Source organism: Anabrus simplex, chromosome 7, assembly GCF_040414725.1.
Source record: "Anabrus simplex isolate iqAnaSimp1 chromosome 7, ASM4041472v1, whole genome shotgun sequence".
NCBI lineage: Eukaryota > Metazoa > Arthropoda > Insecta > Orthoptera > Tettigoniidae > Anabrus > Anabrus simplex.
In genome coordinates this window covers 125,531,801-125,552,416 of record NC_090271.1, presented here as the reverse complement: position 1 = coordinate 125,552,416, position 20,616 = coordinate 125,531,801, and positions in this window count along the sequence as shown.

Genomic DNA, 20,616 nt, shown 5'->3' with positions numbered 1-20,616 from the left:
AATACATTCAATTTCACCTTGCTTGTTGAGTCAGCCAATTTCTTTCTTTAACAATCCCCACCGATACCGTACTGCATTTTGTTCGCCGAGTAGTTCTGGGCCAGACGAAAGTATGTGGGAATCCGCCACTCCTTGCCACTAGACTTTACAAACGCAATGAGAGGGTGCTCCGTAAATTTCTGTGAAAATGCTGCTGGATTTATTCACACCTAGCTCCAGTGAAATGTTTCGTTTAAATTATTTTAGGATGGCCCGTTTTTATTGAGTAGTTACGACACCTGACCATGGGGAGGCCTATGGTTCAGTATTTGTCAGTCTATTCTTCTTTAGCAGATGGTACACCAACCCTCAGAACAATATCAAGGTTATTCAGCCGTTGCCCGCTGTTCATGAATAATGATATGTGATTCACGAACCCAAGATTTGATAGCGAGTCTGTTCTCAATTTTCGAGAGCCCTAAAGATAGTTCTCCATGGTTTCTCACTTTCACACCAAGCAAACGCTGGAACTGTACCTTAATTAAGGCCATGGCCGCTTTCTTCCCACTCCTAGCCCTTCCCTATCCCATCGTCGCCATAAGACCTATCTGTGTCGGTGCGACGTAAAGCAAGTAGAAAGAAGAAGAACTGTACCTTAATTAAGGCCATGGCCGCTTCCCTCCCACACCCATTCCTTTCCTATCCCATCATCGCCATAAGACCTGTGTTGGTGCGAACTTACTTACTTACTTACTTAGTCACTTAATCACTTACTTACTTACTTACTTACTTACTTACTTACTTACTTAATCACTTACTCACTCACTTACTGTAGTTCACTCTTACAGGCTATCCCCTACTTCGTACCGTTACGCATCCCCCACGACGTGCACGAGGAGTTGGATTTACGGGGGACAAAAGAAAAAGATAGATGCTTATACAGTTCTTGGCCCTTCTAGATGAGTACTTCGTATGTAGGCGGCTTCTAGACATTGTTATTTCCTGGAATTAGTATTACGACTCCTTTAGCCGTACTGATGAGCTCTTCTAACCAAATCTACTGCCTCTCATGCCAGATAACTTCTCAATTGATCTTATGATGGTACGTAGACTCCATTGCAATATGCAGAACATATTTAAAATCCTAGAAAAGTATGAATATCGAACCCCAGACTTCTAGATGAGAGATATTAATACCAATTTACCGTTCTAGGTCAAACTTGCTTCTCTTATTATTAATTATTTTAGCTTATGTACCCACGTCCCCTTTTACGACTTCAATTTCTAATGTGACATATCGCAGATCACTTGACTTCATTCCATTATTCTTCATTCCTTTTGTTTTACCTTCCATTGTGTACTTCTGAAAGACATCATTTAGCAGCCTGTCTAGATCCTATAACGACTCAGATAAATGACAATATCGCCGATCTCTGCGGCACATTTCATTAGTCATTGTCTCGTCTGAGGTCGATAGCATTTGGAAACCGTTTGAATGGGACAGTTCAATGTCACTTGCTTCCCTTAGGTTACAGAACTCCTACAGCAAAGGCAGAAATAATTCTGCTCAGTGAGCAGGGCTCCAGCTCAGGAGCTGACGAAAGGTACAGCCTAGCAGCTACTTGTACGGTTCTCAGTTACAACAAATGAAGGGCCGTGTATCTAAACAGATTTTAACTTTTAACAGCTGTTCATTGTGCCTAATATCTCGTTCTATTAATTATATTAGATGAAAAAATGAAATGTCGTATGGCTTTTAGTGCCGGGATATCCCAGGACGGGTTCGGCTCGCCAGGTGCAGGTCTTTCTATTTGACTCCCGTAGGCGACCTGCGCGTCGTGATGAGGATGAAATGATGATGAATACAACACACACACCCAGCCCCCGTGCCGTTGGAATCAACCAATTAAGGTTAAAATCCCCAACCCATCCGGGAATCGGACCCAGGACCCTCTGAACCAAAGGTCAGTACGCTGACCGTTCAGCCAACGAGTCGGACATTATATTAGATTATGGTGACGAAATGAAACTTACTTTGTATTCAAATAACATTTCTTAAGTAAATTTAATTACATAATTCATTTCAATAGGTTATGCGTAAGGAAAGAAAATTAATTATTTTGATATGTGATAAGTAAATACTCATTTGACTACTACCGGTACTCATATACAACCTGTGACAATAAAGTTCGGTCAAAAGTCCTGTACTATCAACATAGATGAACAATTCACCACAGTGACCTTACTGTCCTTCGAAATAGTCCCCTCACATAACTATACACAGCTGAGTTCGGCGATACATATCCTGCAAACTTTGCAAGAAGGCTTCTTTGGGATGGTGTTCAAAAGCTTCGTCACGTTTCGCTGGATGTCAGGAATATCATCAAATCTCTTCGCTACCGCATCCGCCGTTTCGACAAAATCGTGTGAAGCCTCTAAACGTGCCTGCTTCTGATCTTCAGTTAAGTGACGTGGCACAAGATGAGAACACGGTTTCCACTTCCCTAATTTCTGGGTAATGATTTGTCGCACGGATTCACGGTTAATCTGCAGTTCGACCGCTATCATACACACAGTTAATTGCCGATCGTTCGTGAATAACGACCTCACCTTCTGAATGTTTTCGTCACTGACGGCGGACGCCGGTCTTCCGCTACGGGGGTTGTCAAAAACACTTTCCCGGCCTCCTCGAAAACGGGTGAACCACTCGTACGCACACTTCAAGGACAGTGCTTGACCTTCATAAACATGTACCAGCATCACATGCGTTTCTTTCGGTGGTTCGCCAAGCTTAAAACAAAACTGTACCTTGATATTTTGGTCGTTCATATTCCTATTCGCAGGTCAGAACCAAAGCACTAAACACCCACCGTGTCACACAGGTCTTTACACGGCAAACACACGATGCTCAAGTGAACAACGTTGGGAGCAGGTGATCAAAACCTGCTGCTACGCAGGTGCAGCTTTGCGTGTCGCCAGTGTTGCGAGCAACAGAGACTAGATGCCGCAGGGCGCAGCATCCTACACATGGACACTAGGTCCTCAATAAACCATCTGTCAACTAAACATTGAGGGGTATAAGTAGAGCCAAAAGTGAATATGGATAACAAATTTGGACATTAAAATTTAAAAGTGAAGTCCTGATGCTGTCACCAACTTGTACGAATACAGTATAAATAGTGAACGACAAACGAACTCCACGATTGTATTGCGTAAACATAATAACTTATACTCAGCCAGGTACTGTACATTGCTGTGGCTTTACTTGTGCTTTGATCCCACTTTCCGCCATCTACTCTTTACAGCTCTAACCGTGTTCTTCCGTCCTCCCGCTCCGTAGCATAACGGTTAGCGCTATTAGTTGCCGTCCACGCAGACCCGGGTTCGATTTCCAGAACTACCAAATATCTAAGAATGGCAAGCCCCGGCGAGTTGACCGTGCGGTTAGGGGCGCGCTGCTGTGAGCTTGCATCCGGCAGATAGTGGGTTCGAACCCCACTGGCGGCAGCCCTGAAGGTGGTTTTCCATGCTTAACCACTTTCTCACCATGCTAATCCTGGGGATGTACCTTAATTAAGACCACGGTCGCTTCCTTCCCATTCCTAAGCCTTTCCTATCCCATCGTCACCATAAGACCTATCTGCGTCGGTGCGACGTCAAGCAAATAGGTGTAGTGATTAATGTGATTAGCTGCCACCCCCGGAAGCCCGGGTTCGATTCCCGGCTCTGCCACGAAAGTTGAAAAGTGGTACGAGGGCTGGAATGAGGTCCACTCAGCCTCGGGAGGTCAACTGAGTAGAGAGGTGTCCGATTCACTCCTCAGCCATCCTATAAGTTGTTTTCCGTGGTTTCCCACTTCTCCTCCAGGCAAACGCTGGGATGGAACCTACATTAAGGCCACGACCGTTTCCATCTCTCATCCTTGTATATCCCTTCCAATCTTCCCATCCCTTCATAAGGCCCCTGTTCAGCATAGTAGGTGAGGCCGCCAGGGCGAGTTACTGGTCATCCCCCCAGTTGTATCTCTCGACCCAGAGTCTGAAGCTGCAGGACACTGCCCTTGAGGCGGTAGAGGTGAGATCTCTCGCCGAGTCCGAGGGAAAAGCCAATCCTGATGGTAAACAAATTAAGAAGAAGAAGAGATAAAATAAAAAACGACAAGAGGGCTGGTACGTACTTAAAATGGTACATGCAGCTCACCTGCATCGGGGGTGTGTCTGAAGAGAGCTGCACCACCTCGGTATGAAAACACGAGTCTACTTATGGCACAAACTATTAGAAGTGAGCTGCTCTCGGCTCTTCCCGCGCCCATTCCGTTAGCTCAAGGAGCGGGGCTCTCATTGCCCACCTATTACTGGTTATACGCCCCAATAGGTACTTCTACGGTTTTCAGAGACGCCGAGGAGCCAGAAGATTGTTCCACAGTTCATTCACGTACCACTAAATCTACTGCCATGAGGCTGGAGTACTTGGACACGTTCAAAGACCACTGGATTGATCCAGGATCGAAACTCCAACTTGGGCTTAGATAGCTATCCCTCTACGGTCCGAGCTATCCAGTCTGGCTGCAGAATAAATGCCTGGTACCCTGCGGACTCTTAAAATATATTAAATTGATATAACATAATTGACACTAACATAAATTACGACTACACATCATAAACTACAAATTGTTTCAAAAATGTATCTTGGATTCATTTCACCACCTATATTAGATAGGGCCTACCTGAAATATTTTGAACGAATGCCACAATGGGTATCCATGAAACACACATAGGAAGAATTTAGTCTGTACCAGTTGCTGAGAAAATGAGCCCACTGGTCATGAAATACATTCCCTTAGACCAGGCGTCAAAATACGAACAGAAAATACTATTATATTACAAGTATATAGTAAATATACTTGCTTTGTGATAGCACAATTTGTAAATCTGTCAAGGGCTTCTAATTGTGAAACGTGGTTTTCCATTTTCACACCAGGCAATTGCTAGGGCTGTAGCTTAATTAAGGTCATGGCCGCTAGCTTCCCACTTCCAGCCCATTCCCATCCTTGACTCGGCGAAACCTTTCAATGTGCCAGTGCGACGTTGAACCACTAGCAAAAATAAATTTTCAGGTTGACGCCCTACCTAACATGAATTCTTGTACTGAAGACGACACAAACACTCATAGTACAAGCTACAGAAATTAACTAATAAAACTTAAAATCTCTGACCCGGCCTGGGAATTGAACCCGAGACACCTTAGACCTAGGACTAGCATGCTAACTATTTATCCGTGGAACTGGACTATATTTATGGTCGCTTTTATGTACCGGTATACAGATGGAGATGCAGAGGCGAGAGTTTGTCAGAGGGCTGATCTTGAATAAATAGTAAAATTTAAGAACTTCGCCTCTGTGGTGTAGTAAGCTAAGGTAAGAGTGTGTTCTGCCCGAAGGCGGGTCCGAACCTCCGCAGAGGTGTACCCGAGCTGGAGTTTACGTACGGTAGGGTGGCCAGTTCCTTTCCGCTCCTATATTCCCTTACCCCCCACCAACAGCGCATGGCAACCCATCCACTTCTCGACCACGCCCAATGTTGCTTAACTTCGGAGATCTCACGGGATCCGGTGTTCCAACACGGCTACGGCCATTAGCTTGTGGTGTAGTGGGTACTGTGATTAGCTGCCCCCCCCCCAGCAGGCCCGAGTTTGATTCCCGGCTCTGCCACGAAATTTGAAAAGTGGTACGTAGGCTGGAAAAGGATCCACTCAGCCTCGGGAGGTCAACTGAGTAGAGGTGGGTTCGATTCCCATCTCAGCCATCCTGGAAGTGTTTTTCCGTGGTTTCCCACTTCTCCTCCAGGCAAATGCCGGGGTGGTACCTAACTTAAGACCACGGCCGCTTCCTTCCCTCTTCCCTGTCTATCCCTTCCAATATTCCCATCCCCCGCAAAGTCCCTGTTCAGCATAGCAGGTGAGGCCGCCTGGGGGAGGTACTGGTCATCCTCCCCAGTTGTATCCGCCGACCCAGAGTCGGGAGCTCCAGGACACTGCCCTTGAGACGGTAGAGGTGGGATCCCTCGCTGAGTCCAATGTTAAAACCGACCCTTGAGGGCAAACAGATAAATAAGAAGAAAACAGAAAAAGAAGAAGAAAATATAAGATCTTAATTTCAGAAATGCAGATTCGCTACTTTGTCATTTTCCCTAGTTTGTCATGGGTGGATGGAATTGAGAGTGGGTATCAGTGAAATTGAAAAAAAATACTGCGATGTATTCGAGAATTCGTCCAACCATGTATAATACTGTTCACATTGAACAAATGGACGGACGAAGTAGGACGAAGAAATTAATTATATTGCAAGTGACCAGAGAAGATTTAACTTGAAGGAATCTCGGTTATAACGATAATGCAATAATGATCATCTACTCATCATGAACTCAGATGTGAGGAATTAGCTGCCTAGTATTTTCCTAGGATAAAATTAATCTTCTTTGTCCCAACAGAAAGTAGAAGCGTCAATACTTAACACCTGGATAAAGGTGCTAATTCTTTAGGGAAATATAATTCAAGTAAGCCATTACTCGGTTGCTTGATTAATCTCTTATATTTATATAATTTAAATGACGTTGTTTAATAAATGTATTGGGCAAATTTCCGCGCGGACGGAGCGAATTGCCTTCGTAGTACGTGTCTATAATTAAATTAAGGCCCCAATAACTGACATTCCAGCCCTAAATCGACCAAGGCAGTGTAGAAATATATATATTCTGAATTGTTCTGTGGAATTATCAGTCGCAAGTACTAAACGTAGCCGTCAGTCTTTCGAGGGAAAAACGGAAAAGACATCCAGCTCCATGGCTAAATGGTTAGCGTGCTGGCCTTTGGTCACAGGGGTCCCGGGTTCGATTCCCGACGGGGTCGGGAATTTTAACCATAACTGGATAATTTCACTGGCACGGGGGCTGGGTGTACGCATCGTCTTCATCATCATTTCATCCTCATCACAACGCGCAGGTCGCCTACGGGAGTCAAATCAAATAGACCTGTATCTCGCGAGCCGAACTTGTCCTCGGACACTCCCGGCACTAAAAGCCATACGCCATTTCATTTACGTCAAAGACGAACTTAATCGCATAATAATTAATTATCTAAACACTTCGACGCTTCGTCGATTTAATGACAGATTTGGCTAGTTGTATTACAATCATCTCCTCCAAACTAGCTTTGTTTGTTTATATGGAACATTTCTTTTATTCAGTAAAGAGAAATATCCACCGAGAGAATGAACTCAATAAGAAAGTTTTCTGAAGAAGATTACGGAGATCTCCAGGCTTCTTTAGAAAGTGCGGGGAACTTTTCTGTAACTGTTCTATAAACAGAAATGTCTTCCGAATGGCAATCTTTAAGTGAGCTTTTGTTTTTCTTACATCCACTCAATCAAAACGAGTTCTTTCCTCAGATTGGATACATTGTTACAACTCCGTGTATAGAGAAACTTACTTGGAGCATCTCACTATTGACTGTTTTAAGGATGGCTTCGGAAGTATTCTCACTACACTGACTGCATTATGTAAATACATTTCAAGCAAATATTTAGCTTTGCACCATTGAATTTTGATTAAAACTTTTACTAAATGAGAAAAGGAGAAGGCATAGATTGTTTACGTGTTTTAAGATTTACTAGGTCTATTGCTGCAATATACATCATAAAAGCGTGTCATGCCATTAATGCGGGGTCGGTATGAAAATTAATAAATATTGTCATTACACCGAAAAGAACCTTTTTGTACCAAATAGTTCTGGAAAAAAGTCAAAATGGGGATTCAACTTTGCACATGAGAGAATCAAAGTCATCTCCGTACAGGACCCAAGTGCCAGAACTTGGAAACTATAGCCAGGCCTGACTATGGTGGTGTTCGAACCGCACCATCTCACGAATGAACTAGGCCTATGAATTTGGCCTGTACACTGGTCAAAAATTGCTTTGCTTTTTAGAACTACTGGATCAATGAAAGAAAAAAATGTATATCGTATGATGCTGTAAAGCACAGATACTGACATTTTTTCTTTATTAGCAAAGATGTCAAAAATTCTCTAACACCTTAAACCAAATTAAGTCAGTTTTCCGTGTAACCTCCATGGACACAGACGGGTTTAAAGGCGGAGGAGCGTGCTCCGCACCAGATTCCCTGCAGAAGGTTGTCCGGTTCTTGTATGGCAGTGGCTACGATGACCTGCAATAACCTGTAGGCCTGTAGTACTCTAGGACGGTTATCAGTTGCTGGTTTCAACAATGCCCATGCAAGATCCACGCATTTTGTATTGGATCAAACTTTGAACACCATGTATTTCCAAGTACCTACTTTCTGAGTTGGCATAATGAGCACGAGCTTTATCATCCATTAAAGTAAAACATGGACCAAAGAATAATCTAAACCCACGAACAATTGTGCTAAGGATATTGTTTTCATACTATTGTGACGTTCATGTCCTTCTGTATGTGGAATAGTGGCATGTGACGACACAAGATTTCTTCCAAAAAATCTAAACCATCACCTTGCCTGAGTGTTCAACGATGAAAGCTTCATTCGAACACTGTTCGAAAGAATTTTGAAATTTATTGAACATCTCTCTGGTAAGCTTTTCCAATACCTAACTCCTCTTCCTATAAACGAATATTTCCCCAGTTTGTCCTCTTCAATTCCAAATGTATCTCCATAGGCGTATGGATACAATATTGTGATCTTTCCTACTTTAATAAAAATACTACTGAAACTTATTCTTCTACTATGTCATTCCACGCCATCGCTCCATTGACAGCTCGGTACATACGACATAGTCGATCAGCTCGTCTCCTTTCTCCCAAGTCTTCCTAGCGCGAACTTTGCAACATTTTTGTAACCCTAGTCTTTTGTCGAAAATCTCCCGGAACAAATCGAGCTGCTTCCCTTTGGATTCTATCCTGTTCTCGAATCAAGTAATCTCGGTGAGAGATCCATATACTGGAAACGTACTGTCTTTGAGGTCTGACCAAAGACATATATATACTCTCTTTTACAACCTTACTGCTACCCCTAAATGCCCTCATAATCATGTGCAGAGATCTGTACCCTTTATTTATAACCCTATTTATGTAATTACCCAATGAAGATCTTTCATCATATAAATACTTGGGTACTTACAGTCGTCTCCATAAGGAACTTTTTTGCTAATGGCTTAACGTCGCAGCGACACAGATAGGTCTTATGGCGACGATGGGATAGGAAAGGCCTAGGAGTTGGAAGGAAGCGGCCGTGGCCTTAATTAAGGAACAGCTCCAGCATTTGTCTGGTGTGAATATGGGAAAACACGGAAAACCATCTTCAGAGCTGCCGACAGTGGCATTCGAACCCACTATCTCCTAGATGAAAGCTCACAGCCGCGCGCCTGTAACCGCACGACCAACTCGCCCGGTATGTATAAAAAACATTCACCCCATCAACTCAGTAATTAAAAATGAGAGGAATTTTCCTACACAACATTGTCGAGGTCTGCTTGCAGTTGCTCACACTCTAAACATAAATGGCTTTGGCAAATTTATTTATTTATTTATTTATTTATTTTTTATTTATTTATTTATTTATTTATTTATTTATTTATTTATTTATTTTTTTTTTACATTACACCGTCTCGGACAGGTCATCGGCTATGGTGACGATGGGTTAAGACAAGGCTAGGACTGGCAACAAAGCGACCGTAGACTTTATGAAAGCAGAGACTTAGAATTTTCCTTCTGAGAAAATATGAAAACACGGGAAGTTTACATCTGAACTGCTGATAGTGGGATTCGAACCCATCCTCTCTCTGATGCCATCTCACAGCTAAGAAATCCGAAGCGTGTAGCCATCTCGCTCAGTGATGTAGGATTTTGCACTGTGGTGAGAGTTTTCGGGCGATTACGACCATCCTGTGCGAGCTCTAACCTAATTCCATTACCCCGGCTGTAACATTACCCTCCTAACATTTTCTTTCTTCTCATCTACAGAACATGGTGCCACAAGTCCTCAAAGGCAAATATTTGAGGTATATTACAAGTGCTCCCTGGTTTTGTTGCTATGAAACTCTCTCTTCCATGTATGTTGTAGAACTTTGGAAGATGGGATGCTGTAGTACTTCATGCAACTCCTATGTGGGAAAGGTCGGGCGAACAGAGCCCTCAGGGCGGAGAGGTTCGCAGTAACTCCGTGAAATATGATCTCGTTAATAAAGCGAGCACTGAATATTTAGGGAAAGTTAAAAAGTAATGGCTGCTTAGTCCGTGTGCTTCCGAGGTTTAGTGGACTCGTAAAAAGTGCCTGGTTTCTCGCACAAAACGTAACGCGCCCAGCCAACTGTGAGCTGGGGAGCCTCGCGTTCTTTCAATGATTAATGCGGTCGCCGAGGCTTGTCAACAGAGCACCTCTACTGCACTGCGGCTGGGACGGAGTTCTGATCCAATGCACAGTGTCACGTGGTGGAACGATTATGAAGTTCTTATGTTGTACTTAGTGGTATCCGTGCGCTTCGCAGCTCAAAGAAATCACAATGACTTTAAAGAAACGAGCTTGGTAAGTATATATCACCAAGGGATTGGGTTGTGTTTCATATAAAGACAATGATGCAAAAGCCATGAAAGGCCTTAGTCTATTAAGAGACCAGTATTCATCCCGAAAGTCTGCAGATTACGAGGTGTCTTTTGGTCGGTTCTTCGAGTCGTCTCGGCCGTTATTCTTGGCTTTCTAGGCCGGAGTCGCTAACTCACCGTCAGATACCTCCTCGACTTGTAATCACGTAGGATGAGTGGACCTCTAACACGCGGGAATCAAACCCAGGGCCTCCAGATAAGTGTCAGGTAGGCCATCCCTACGCCCCGAGGTCCCGTGTCTCATTTCGATTTCACTTTTTCTGTTCAAGTACTACTAAGATTAGCACAATATGGTTGTCAATTGAGGGCTGCCCATTCATCGCACACATGCAGCCGTGTAGCCGTCGAGCAATAATCTAACAATAAGTTACTGTTTTCAACGCGCTAAGAAAAACCGAATGCTCTAATTAACTAGAGTATTGTAAATTTCCATCTTACGCATTATTTTGAAGAACATAAACATTTTACACGTTGTGCAAAAAATAATATGAATATTTAAAAATACCTGGGACAGAAATAATATATACATATAATACTAGTAATGTACTTTGACCCTTTATTATGTCCGTCACATGCACACAGACAGAACCTACTCTAGTCACTCACCTATGGTAATCCACAAACTGCATTTTTAACGCTGATTACTGCTAGATACCTTGGCACATGATTCACCGTTTGACATACATATGTTTCACAAAAACTGCATACATATTTTAAATGCGTGTTAAAATTTAATCTCTTTCACAAAACGACTATTCTGCTATGCCTTTGTTACTAAAGTGCCAATGCCCGGAATAATCTAGACGACATATTGTTAACAAGGATTCAGTGACTTCAAAATGTGATGAAATTTATACTAATCCCACAAACTCAACAGATTGAAAGTGAAAAGGGGCGAAACAGGAGAAAACGCAATTTGTTATTAAAAGGAAGAAAGTACCTGATGAAACACACATTAATCATAAAAAATTAAGAAATAGTGTTTTTCGTATGACCTCCTGTCTGTGTCCACATTTTCATTAAATAGTGTAAACCACTCATGAAGCTTAGCAGTGCAAAAGTATTAAAATATCTACAGAGACGTCATATGTACTAGTGGGTTACATCTACAGTGGGGTAAGCGAGCACATTATTGTATGCAATGCTCAAGTACAACAGGTACCAACTACACTGGATCACTAACACTGAAATAATCGAAATTACAGGACATAGTACAATCGGCTTCGTTTCTCACAAAACCTCAGAGTATGAGACTTGAAGCTGAAGTGAGTATTGAAAATGATTTGTTACATGACATTAATCCTGGTGATAATAACAGAGGTGATGAAGAACCGCAAGAAAACCAATGGTTAACTAAATATTATTTTCATGTTTGATTTTGCATAAAAACAACCGATGTCTAATGAATTGCTGACAAGTTCTTTTTTTTGTTTTGTTTTTTGCTAGTTGCTTTACGTCGCACCGACACAGATAGGTCTTTGGCGACGATGGTACAGGAAAGTGCTTGGAGTGGGAAGGAAGCGGCCATGGCCTTATTTAAGGTAGAGCCCCAGCATTTGCCTGGTGTGAAAATGGGAAACCATGGAAAACCATTTTCAGGGCTACCGACAGTGGGGTTCGAACCTACTATCTCCCGAATAACAAGCTGTTTGCTTCATGTTCAATAAAATATATAAATTTTAACATGCTGATAAATGAAACAAATGCTATATTTTGATATAAATCACGTGTACTAATATTCAACAAAAAGAAGATAATTAACGCAGTTTCTTTCCTCTACTGAAAAATTCAGTATTTGGACTAACAGAGTTGATTAAAACCTGTCTTTAGTTACTATGAGAAAAGTAATTAAATATTTGAAACGAACAAGTTTTTCTGATGATAATAATAATAATCACCGAAACTTAATTCACGCATTGAATCTATGTCTGTTGTACGAATAAATAGAGACGATAACAAAAATGGCTGTCGCCTTCGGAGAGGCCTGATGCAGGCATTTCGAGTCGACTAACTGCGCATGTGTGGGAATGGGGCCCTACATAAGGTGAATTCGAATGCTGAACACGGCACAAACACACACGAACACACACACACACAGCCTAGTTCCCGAATCATCATAATTAACCAAAATCCGGACGGGAATTGTACCCGGGACACCTTGGTCTGTCAATTTATCCATGTAGCCAAACAGTAGAGACGATGTCTATCATGCATAAATAATCATAATAAATAGGCCGTGTGGAGACATAAAACCACCTACAATGAAGATTCAACGACCGTCATTTGTTAGATATGTAGGCCTATGTCCATACGTGAAAACTTTAAATGTTAGTAAGAATTAGTTCAGCATAATGCCAGTAGAGGATGCAAATGTTGCTACGTTAAAGAAAATGGCAATCTCATTTTGGTGAATGAGAGATATTTTATCGAGAAAGAGCCAAGCATGGGAAATGCCACCTCACCTGGGAAATCTATACCATGGGAACACCTACAACGAAACATACACGATATAAATTTTACAAAATATTTCAAGTACGGTGGACAAATTTTATTGTTCTGGTATCAATTTCAGCCTTCCAAGTGTGCTCGATTTCTCAGTATCGCTGCAGAAGAAGATAGAACAACTCGTGGATTGATAACCAGTTAATATAACTTGAAATATATCCTAACGAGACTGAAAAGAAATTAGTAACTACTTTAAAACACTTAAAAATACATAATGAAGTAGCAATGAATAAATTACGGATACTAAGTTTTATTATCGATGAATGAAACTATTTCGTGCCACAACCAACACGATGACCAGATTACCTTATACAGTTCACTAACAATGGTCATGAAAATAGTTCTAACGTAACCCATGATTTCGGGACGCTGCATTAAATGAATCTTTGTCTTCTGAATACCACACTTGGATTTAATGAATTAATATCCAATATTGGGTCAGTAACTTAGCTTAAATGGCAGGTCTGTCGAGATACTCTTGTGTACGTCATTATTATACTTTTGTTAGCTAACAATTTATACAGATACAAAGAGGTGTAAAATGCCTATACTCATTTTAGAATGGCACGATGATATTTTCTGTGTACATTTATATTTGAACACAATCACATAATATTCACAAAAAAATGTTTGCTCACAGCCAGTGGAACTGTCGAAAAATTAGACAAATTAACAGAATAAATTTGATCGTTGTCCATGTATAATTAGTGACACTGTTGTTGCCTGTGTAAAATACCCCAGTGTATTGCTCGATAATGCACCCCCCGTTGTATCAAATTCATGGCAATAACCCGAGGGGTTTAAAATTAATTAATTCTATTTAAAAGTTCATCGATCGATATCACGGTAGTATGAATTTTTATACCGATATAGTAGCAAGTTGCCTGCTGCCATTTCTTGATGGAAACAGTACTTTTGTATCCATCTCTTAGCACAGGCCAGAGTAAAGTGTAGCTTCCACCGAAGTCCCAGTCTCATCCATGGCTGTGACAATATGGAAGCTGCTGGGGTATGGGTGGTGCTGAGTAATGACATTCAGAGCACGACTAGTGCATCTGAGTGTTATGAAAGGTGCTGCTCATAGGGTCAGTCGTGCTGCAGTAGCACTTTCTGACTCTGTGAGGAAAACAATGGCAAGCTACCTCACTCCTCGTCTTGCCTAGTACGGCTCATTTTGGTGCTGCCGTTGGTTTTTGCGGTTTCCTTATAACAGCATAACCTTTGGTGGTGCTTTTTGAGGATCCAACCAGCCTCTGGGCTGATGACCTAACAGACAGACATAGTAGCAAGATTCTGCCCTATACCACGAACTCAGCAAAGACGATTAGGACGAAATTAGGTATGGCGGGTATGAAGACGTTTGAAAGCCATACTGAATAACAACGGAAAATCAAGCACCTTGCGTGAATGATCACCATTAGGGCCGTCGGTTCAGTGAGTCCCACGTTCGATTCCCAGTAAAGTTAGGGATCATCTCCGTGTTTGATTAATTCTTATGTCTCTATTCGTAATTCAAAACAAAGCACATTAACAACCATCCCAGATATACGGTCTGTGTATCAGGGAGATATTGCTTTCTAACCTCAAGTTAGTTGGTTCGATCCCAACTCATTTAGGTGGTATTTAGTGTTGCAAAGATACGCCAGCTTGTTGTCGATAGTATTATGGCATGTAAACAAAAAAATGACAAAATGCTGGTACCGGAACTTTTCCCAAAATCCCAAAAGAAGTTAATAGGAATAAATTATTATGTAATCAATTGTGGCGACGTTTAGTAAATTCACAGAGGCTTGCAGACTGAACGCTGAAAGGCATAACAGTCTATAATGATAATGTATGTATGTGTGTTGTTTCACACTTGTTTCGTTCCCTATTGGACTTACAGTATATTTCAAAAGCCACGCCATCCACGAATTACCTGTGGTCAACAACCTTCTCTTGAATTACGTGAAGTGGAGAGCTGCCATGTCTAATGCTGAATTCAAAGTTATATATTTCTTGAATTTTATCGTCGCCAATAACGACCAACTGCGTCGTATACATCCTGAGATAGAAGTGTGTAACCATTTATGTGTTAATGTTAAAATATTAAACCGAAACTACAAAGGTTATTTATCATTGATTATCAAATGAATATTGATACTTAATGGTTAGTTGCATGTAGTAAATTATCTCTCATAATTATAAATTCTCGTAACTATGTCCATCATAATTATATGATTCTGTTGGCTACAATGTCAAAAGGGCAGATATCGGCTTAGATAAAGCAGCGGATCATTTGCCTGTTAATGGCGCATGGAGGCAATATGCCTATTGTAACAAAAGGGGCAAACAAAAGAGAAACAATCTCATCTGAAAGATGTGTCAAATTTCCCTGTGCAATTCTTGCTTTTATCAATGCCATACGACAAAATAACTATCAGATCTACAAGTATTGTTCACACTAAAGCACTCTGCAAAAATTTTGTTGCTCTGCACTATTTTTGCATAAAGTGTAAAAATCCAATAAAACACTTTTGAAATAACATTTATCGAATATATTTTATCGATGTTAATAACCCTAGGTATCGTTTGGTATAGATACATTTACCAATATATAACCACAAAAGATATAAATGGTACTATAAGTAATAAGAAGGATGATAATCTTGGCAATCAATACTTGAACAGGTTAAAGGATTTTTTTAATCCAAACCAATATTTAAATAAATTATCAATTAAAGGATTACAATCGGAACTATTTTTGGTTTATATTTTCAGATCATTGAGCGAAGCCTCCGCAGCTCAGGCGGAAGCGCGGTGGCCTCTCACTACTGGATACCGTGGTTCGAATCCCGGTCACTCCATGTGAGATTTGTGCTGGACAAAGCGGAGGCAGAACAGGTTTTTCTCCGGGTACTCCGGTTTTCCCTGCCATCTTTCATTCCAGCAACACTCTCCATTAACATTTCATCTTTCAGTCATTTATCATTGCCACAGAGGAGTGAGACAGGCTTCGGCAGCCGGCACATTTCCTATCCTCGCCGCTAAATGGGGCTTCATTCGTTCCATTCCTGACCCAGTCAGATGACTGGAAACAGGCTATGGATTTTCATTTTCAGATTTTTGAGCATCCGTGATATACCTTTGACTGATTTTAAATACGAACTCACATAGAAAGCTATAGCGGTCATGAAAATAGTATGCGGGCCGTCATGTAAGGCTTACTTTAGCGAAGCCCGAAAACAAGATTTAGGGGCGAACTTCATCAGTGCAAGTTGAGCACTTTGTGGTCAGGCTGTGTCAGCAGCATTACAGAGCTCAGCAGTTGGGCAATTGGACAGCGAACGAAGTAATATAAAGACTGACTGGACAGAAGATTAAGGGTCTAATTGTGTGGGCATTAATCACAAGTGAGGAGTCCTTGTTTATCTCAGAGAATTGTTCTCTAGACAAAGCTCTACAGGCAGACCACTCCTTCAACTGAATTGACTTTCCTAAACAAAACAAACACAGATGAGAACTTTGACATTAGGAAATTGTAGGAGTCATTATGTGAAACAGCATCAACAAATTTGTAGGAACTACTACACCCAAAGTAGACATTTAATTATATCAAAGTTATTTTATCCTTAATAGTCGATAAACATGGTTAGTTACACAAATCGAGTCGTACTGATTTCTTTAGGAAAAATATACATGTATTGCTAGATATTATTTATGCTATATAACTCTTTAACCTCAAATTGAAATTCAATACCTTACGTGAATACATAATTAATGCTCGAAACGTAGATTTTGTAATATAGTTATCTTATTCCTACTTACTCTCTACGTAACAAGTCTCACAGCTGAAACCTAGATAGAGGTCTAACTTCGTTGAAATTAATGTTTAGAAAGGGTTTCGTCTTAGCCTTTCTGTGTTCTGTATGTTACTATACTCGTCACAGCCCCTTGAACTCCTCTGAGTGTGCAGCTAAATGAACTATGGCTTTCTTTCCAGATCTGCATCGTCTTAACGCTCAAAATGTGTTCCATATACCAATAATAATAATAATAATAATAATAATAATAATAATAATAATAATAATAATAATAATAATGTTATTTGTTTTACGTCCCACTAACTGCTCTTTTACGGTTTTCGGAGGCGCCGAGGTGCCGGAATTTAGTCACGCAGGAGTTCTTTTACGTGCCAGTAAATATACCCACACGAGGCTGACGTATTTGAGCACCTTCAAATACCACCGGACTGAGCCAGGATCGAACCTGCCAAGTTGGGGTCAGAAGGCCAGCGCCTTAACCGTCTGAGCCACTCAGCCCGGCGTTCCACATACCAATAACAGCTACTTTATAGACATGGTGTTGTTCAAGATTTGCTGAAAGATGCCATAACTTGTGCCATTCTTAGAGTAAACATCTATAACGGAAAAGAGTTATACGTATAATTGCCAAGTTTTACTTAATATCCAATGTTTAGAGGTAACTGAAATAAGTGTCAGTGTTCATTATAAGACAGAACATAATGATGAATCAGACATAGCAACCTCATGTTGGATAGTAACAGTACAATGGACCGGATACTAATTTAGTTGTTTAAAACATAACAAACATGCAATCAACCTAAGAACTAGTAATTTATTATTATTATTATTATTATTATTATTATTATTATTATTATTATTATTATTATTATTATTATTATTATTATTATTATTGTTATTATCTATGCAGTCGTTTGATATTCCAGAACCTTGAAATATGAAGCACTCGTGTCTGTGCATATACTGGCACATTTAATAACACATTTTCAGAGGCAAGTATTGACACCCCAATGTCTGATAAGATCTAACGAATTGCATAATTTGTAAGTATTATTGAATAACTACATTTATAATAATACCACTTTGTGTCGTATAATTAAATAAATAAATATGATTTTATAAAATAAAACACATAAACGAAAATTCAGCTCGTATTTTATACAAACTATTTTGCTACGGACAATTTTCAGAATAAGAAATGTTCATCAAAATGCATCCATGTCCACTGAATCACTAGTACTCGTACGTTGATCTGGTCTAGACAGCTATGTCAAATCTCTTTCCCACTAAAGTAGGGCTGGTCTCCCCAACGGTGAATATAGTCTGTACCAGCATGGTTTGATGTCTTTTCGAACAAGAAGTGATATATCCTGCTGACCACACACCTGTATAGAATAGCTTTATGCAGGTGACTCCTTGCAGGTACAGCCATAGTCACTCAAACAGAAAAGGAATGAGCGGATGATACTGTATGTTCCTTGCATTTAATATTTTACCAGACTTCATTTTAATTATCAAAATATAATTCACCTCCCATGTACTATACATACAAATCCTGTGAATATACTCGCAACAAACATTACATCTAAAGGTTCAATTGCTTTTGAGAAAAATTTACCTGCGTGGAACTTATACAAAACTATGCGCACACAATAACGTATTGTTATTATCTTCTATTGTCCAGGCCTACAACCCTTTCGGGGTCAATAGTGTATGCTCGGTATCTCCATACAAACTACCTGCTACACGGCAGTGTTGTATAAGTTGCCTATACAGTTTACCTCACGGCGCGTCAGTGGTCTAATAACAACATGCCGTTTGCTGCAAAGATCGAGTGCATGCTATGACATTTAAAGCTTATATTCTTAGTTATGTTAGGTTCTTAGTAATAATGTTACCATTCAGAAATTCATATAATTTTCTGACTATTGATGTTGCAGGGCTCAGTAGCACAGACGATGGAGCCCTGACATTCTAACCTATTTGGCGGCTTTGATTAAGGCTCAGTATATAAATATTTTGGAAGTGCTATAATATGCCTGTAGTCTATCGGTAGAATTTATAGCACGTAGGACAACCTCGTGGAACAAAATTAATTCCAGCAAAACGACGTCTCTGAAAACCATAAAAGTTGTTACTGTGTCTTAAATCCAATAACATATTTATTACTATATTATTTATTCTCTAAGTATTTGTAATATAGTTCATTTATTTATTTATTTATTTATTTATTTATTACTTGTAGTAAACAAAATCCATGTAGCACTATATTATTTGATGCGTAAGCACAGTTCTGGTGTGATCAAACCACGGAAGAGATTATTTTCAAATAGTGCTGTACTATCTTAGAGCCTGCCTGCCCGAGGCGGTAAAGGCGTGCTCAGTTCACCCGAAAGGACGTGGATTCGATTCCCCCTCGGGAAGACGAAAATTTTAAGAAGTGCACATATTTCTCAGGTTCGCTCAGGCTACACCAAAAATGAGTACCAGGTTAATTCCTGGAGGCAAACGACGGTCGGGAGTAGAGCTAACCACTCTACCGTATCAAGTGCCGAGGTTATGGATAGTGGAAGCCTTTACCTTCCATCCCTCCAAGGGATTTTATGGCCTCTACGGAGATGATTTTGATTTGCTTCGCTTTGTTGTGCTGTATTCTTCCTAGGGAAGTATTTCACGCTGTCAGATTAAGACTAGTAATTCATCTTGCAATATCGTGTAATTATAAAAGTAATATAGTCTTCATCAATGGTCAAGTGCGAATGTTTCCTAATGAATGCTTCCGAAAGTCCGTGTGAACTAAGTTTCTTCAGTAGCCTCCATTACTGACCGAGTGAGTTGGCCGTTCAGTTAGGGTCGCGCATCTCTCAGCTAGCATTCTGGAGATAGTAAGCTCAAACTCCACTACCGGCAGCGCTGAAGATGGTTTTCCGTGGTTTCCCATTTTCACGCTAGGAAAATGCTGTGACTGTACCCTAATTAAGGCCACGGCCGTTTCCTTACCACTCCTAGCCGTTTCTTATCCCATCGTCGCCGTAAGACCTATCTGTGTCGGTACGACGTAAAGGAACTTGAAAAAAAATATATTTCCTTTATTTCATACATTTGCAAATGACAGCTCAGCGCTTATACGATATGGCATTCTAGAATTCTTCTGGGATAGGTGGTAAAGAATCTACATAAACCCATCTACAAGTTATCATTGTCCTGGGGTTAGAAGTACGGATCTCTAAATTGGGAAAATATCTCGTATATCCTGTTATTTCCTGCAATACCATGCAGGAGAACAATTATTAATCACTGATTTGTTTTCTCTTACCTTAAGGCTTTGCCATTAACAACGCAATTCACCATGGATAACGTAGGCAGTAAAAACGAACGTGTTGGCTATGCATTTAGGCTCGTAGTTGTGAGGTAACATTCATGAGATGGAGTGTAAGATCCGTACTGTCTGCAGACCTGAGAGTGTTTTTCGTGGATTCCTATTTTCACACCAGACATATGCTGGTGCTGTAACTTACTTAAGACAACATTCACTTTCTTTCAAGTACTAACTCTCTCTTACCCAATCGTCGCCACAAATTATTTCTGTATCGATGCGACGTAAAACCAATAGTATAAGAAAACACACATCCAATTCCGTTAATGTACAGTACAGTAAAACTTGTAAAATAATAAACTGTT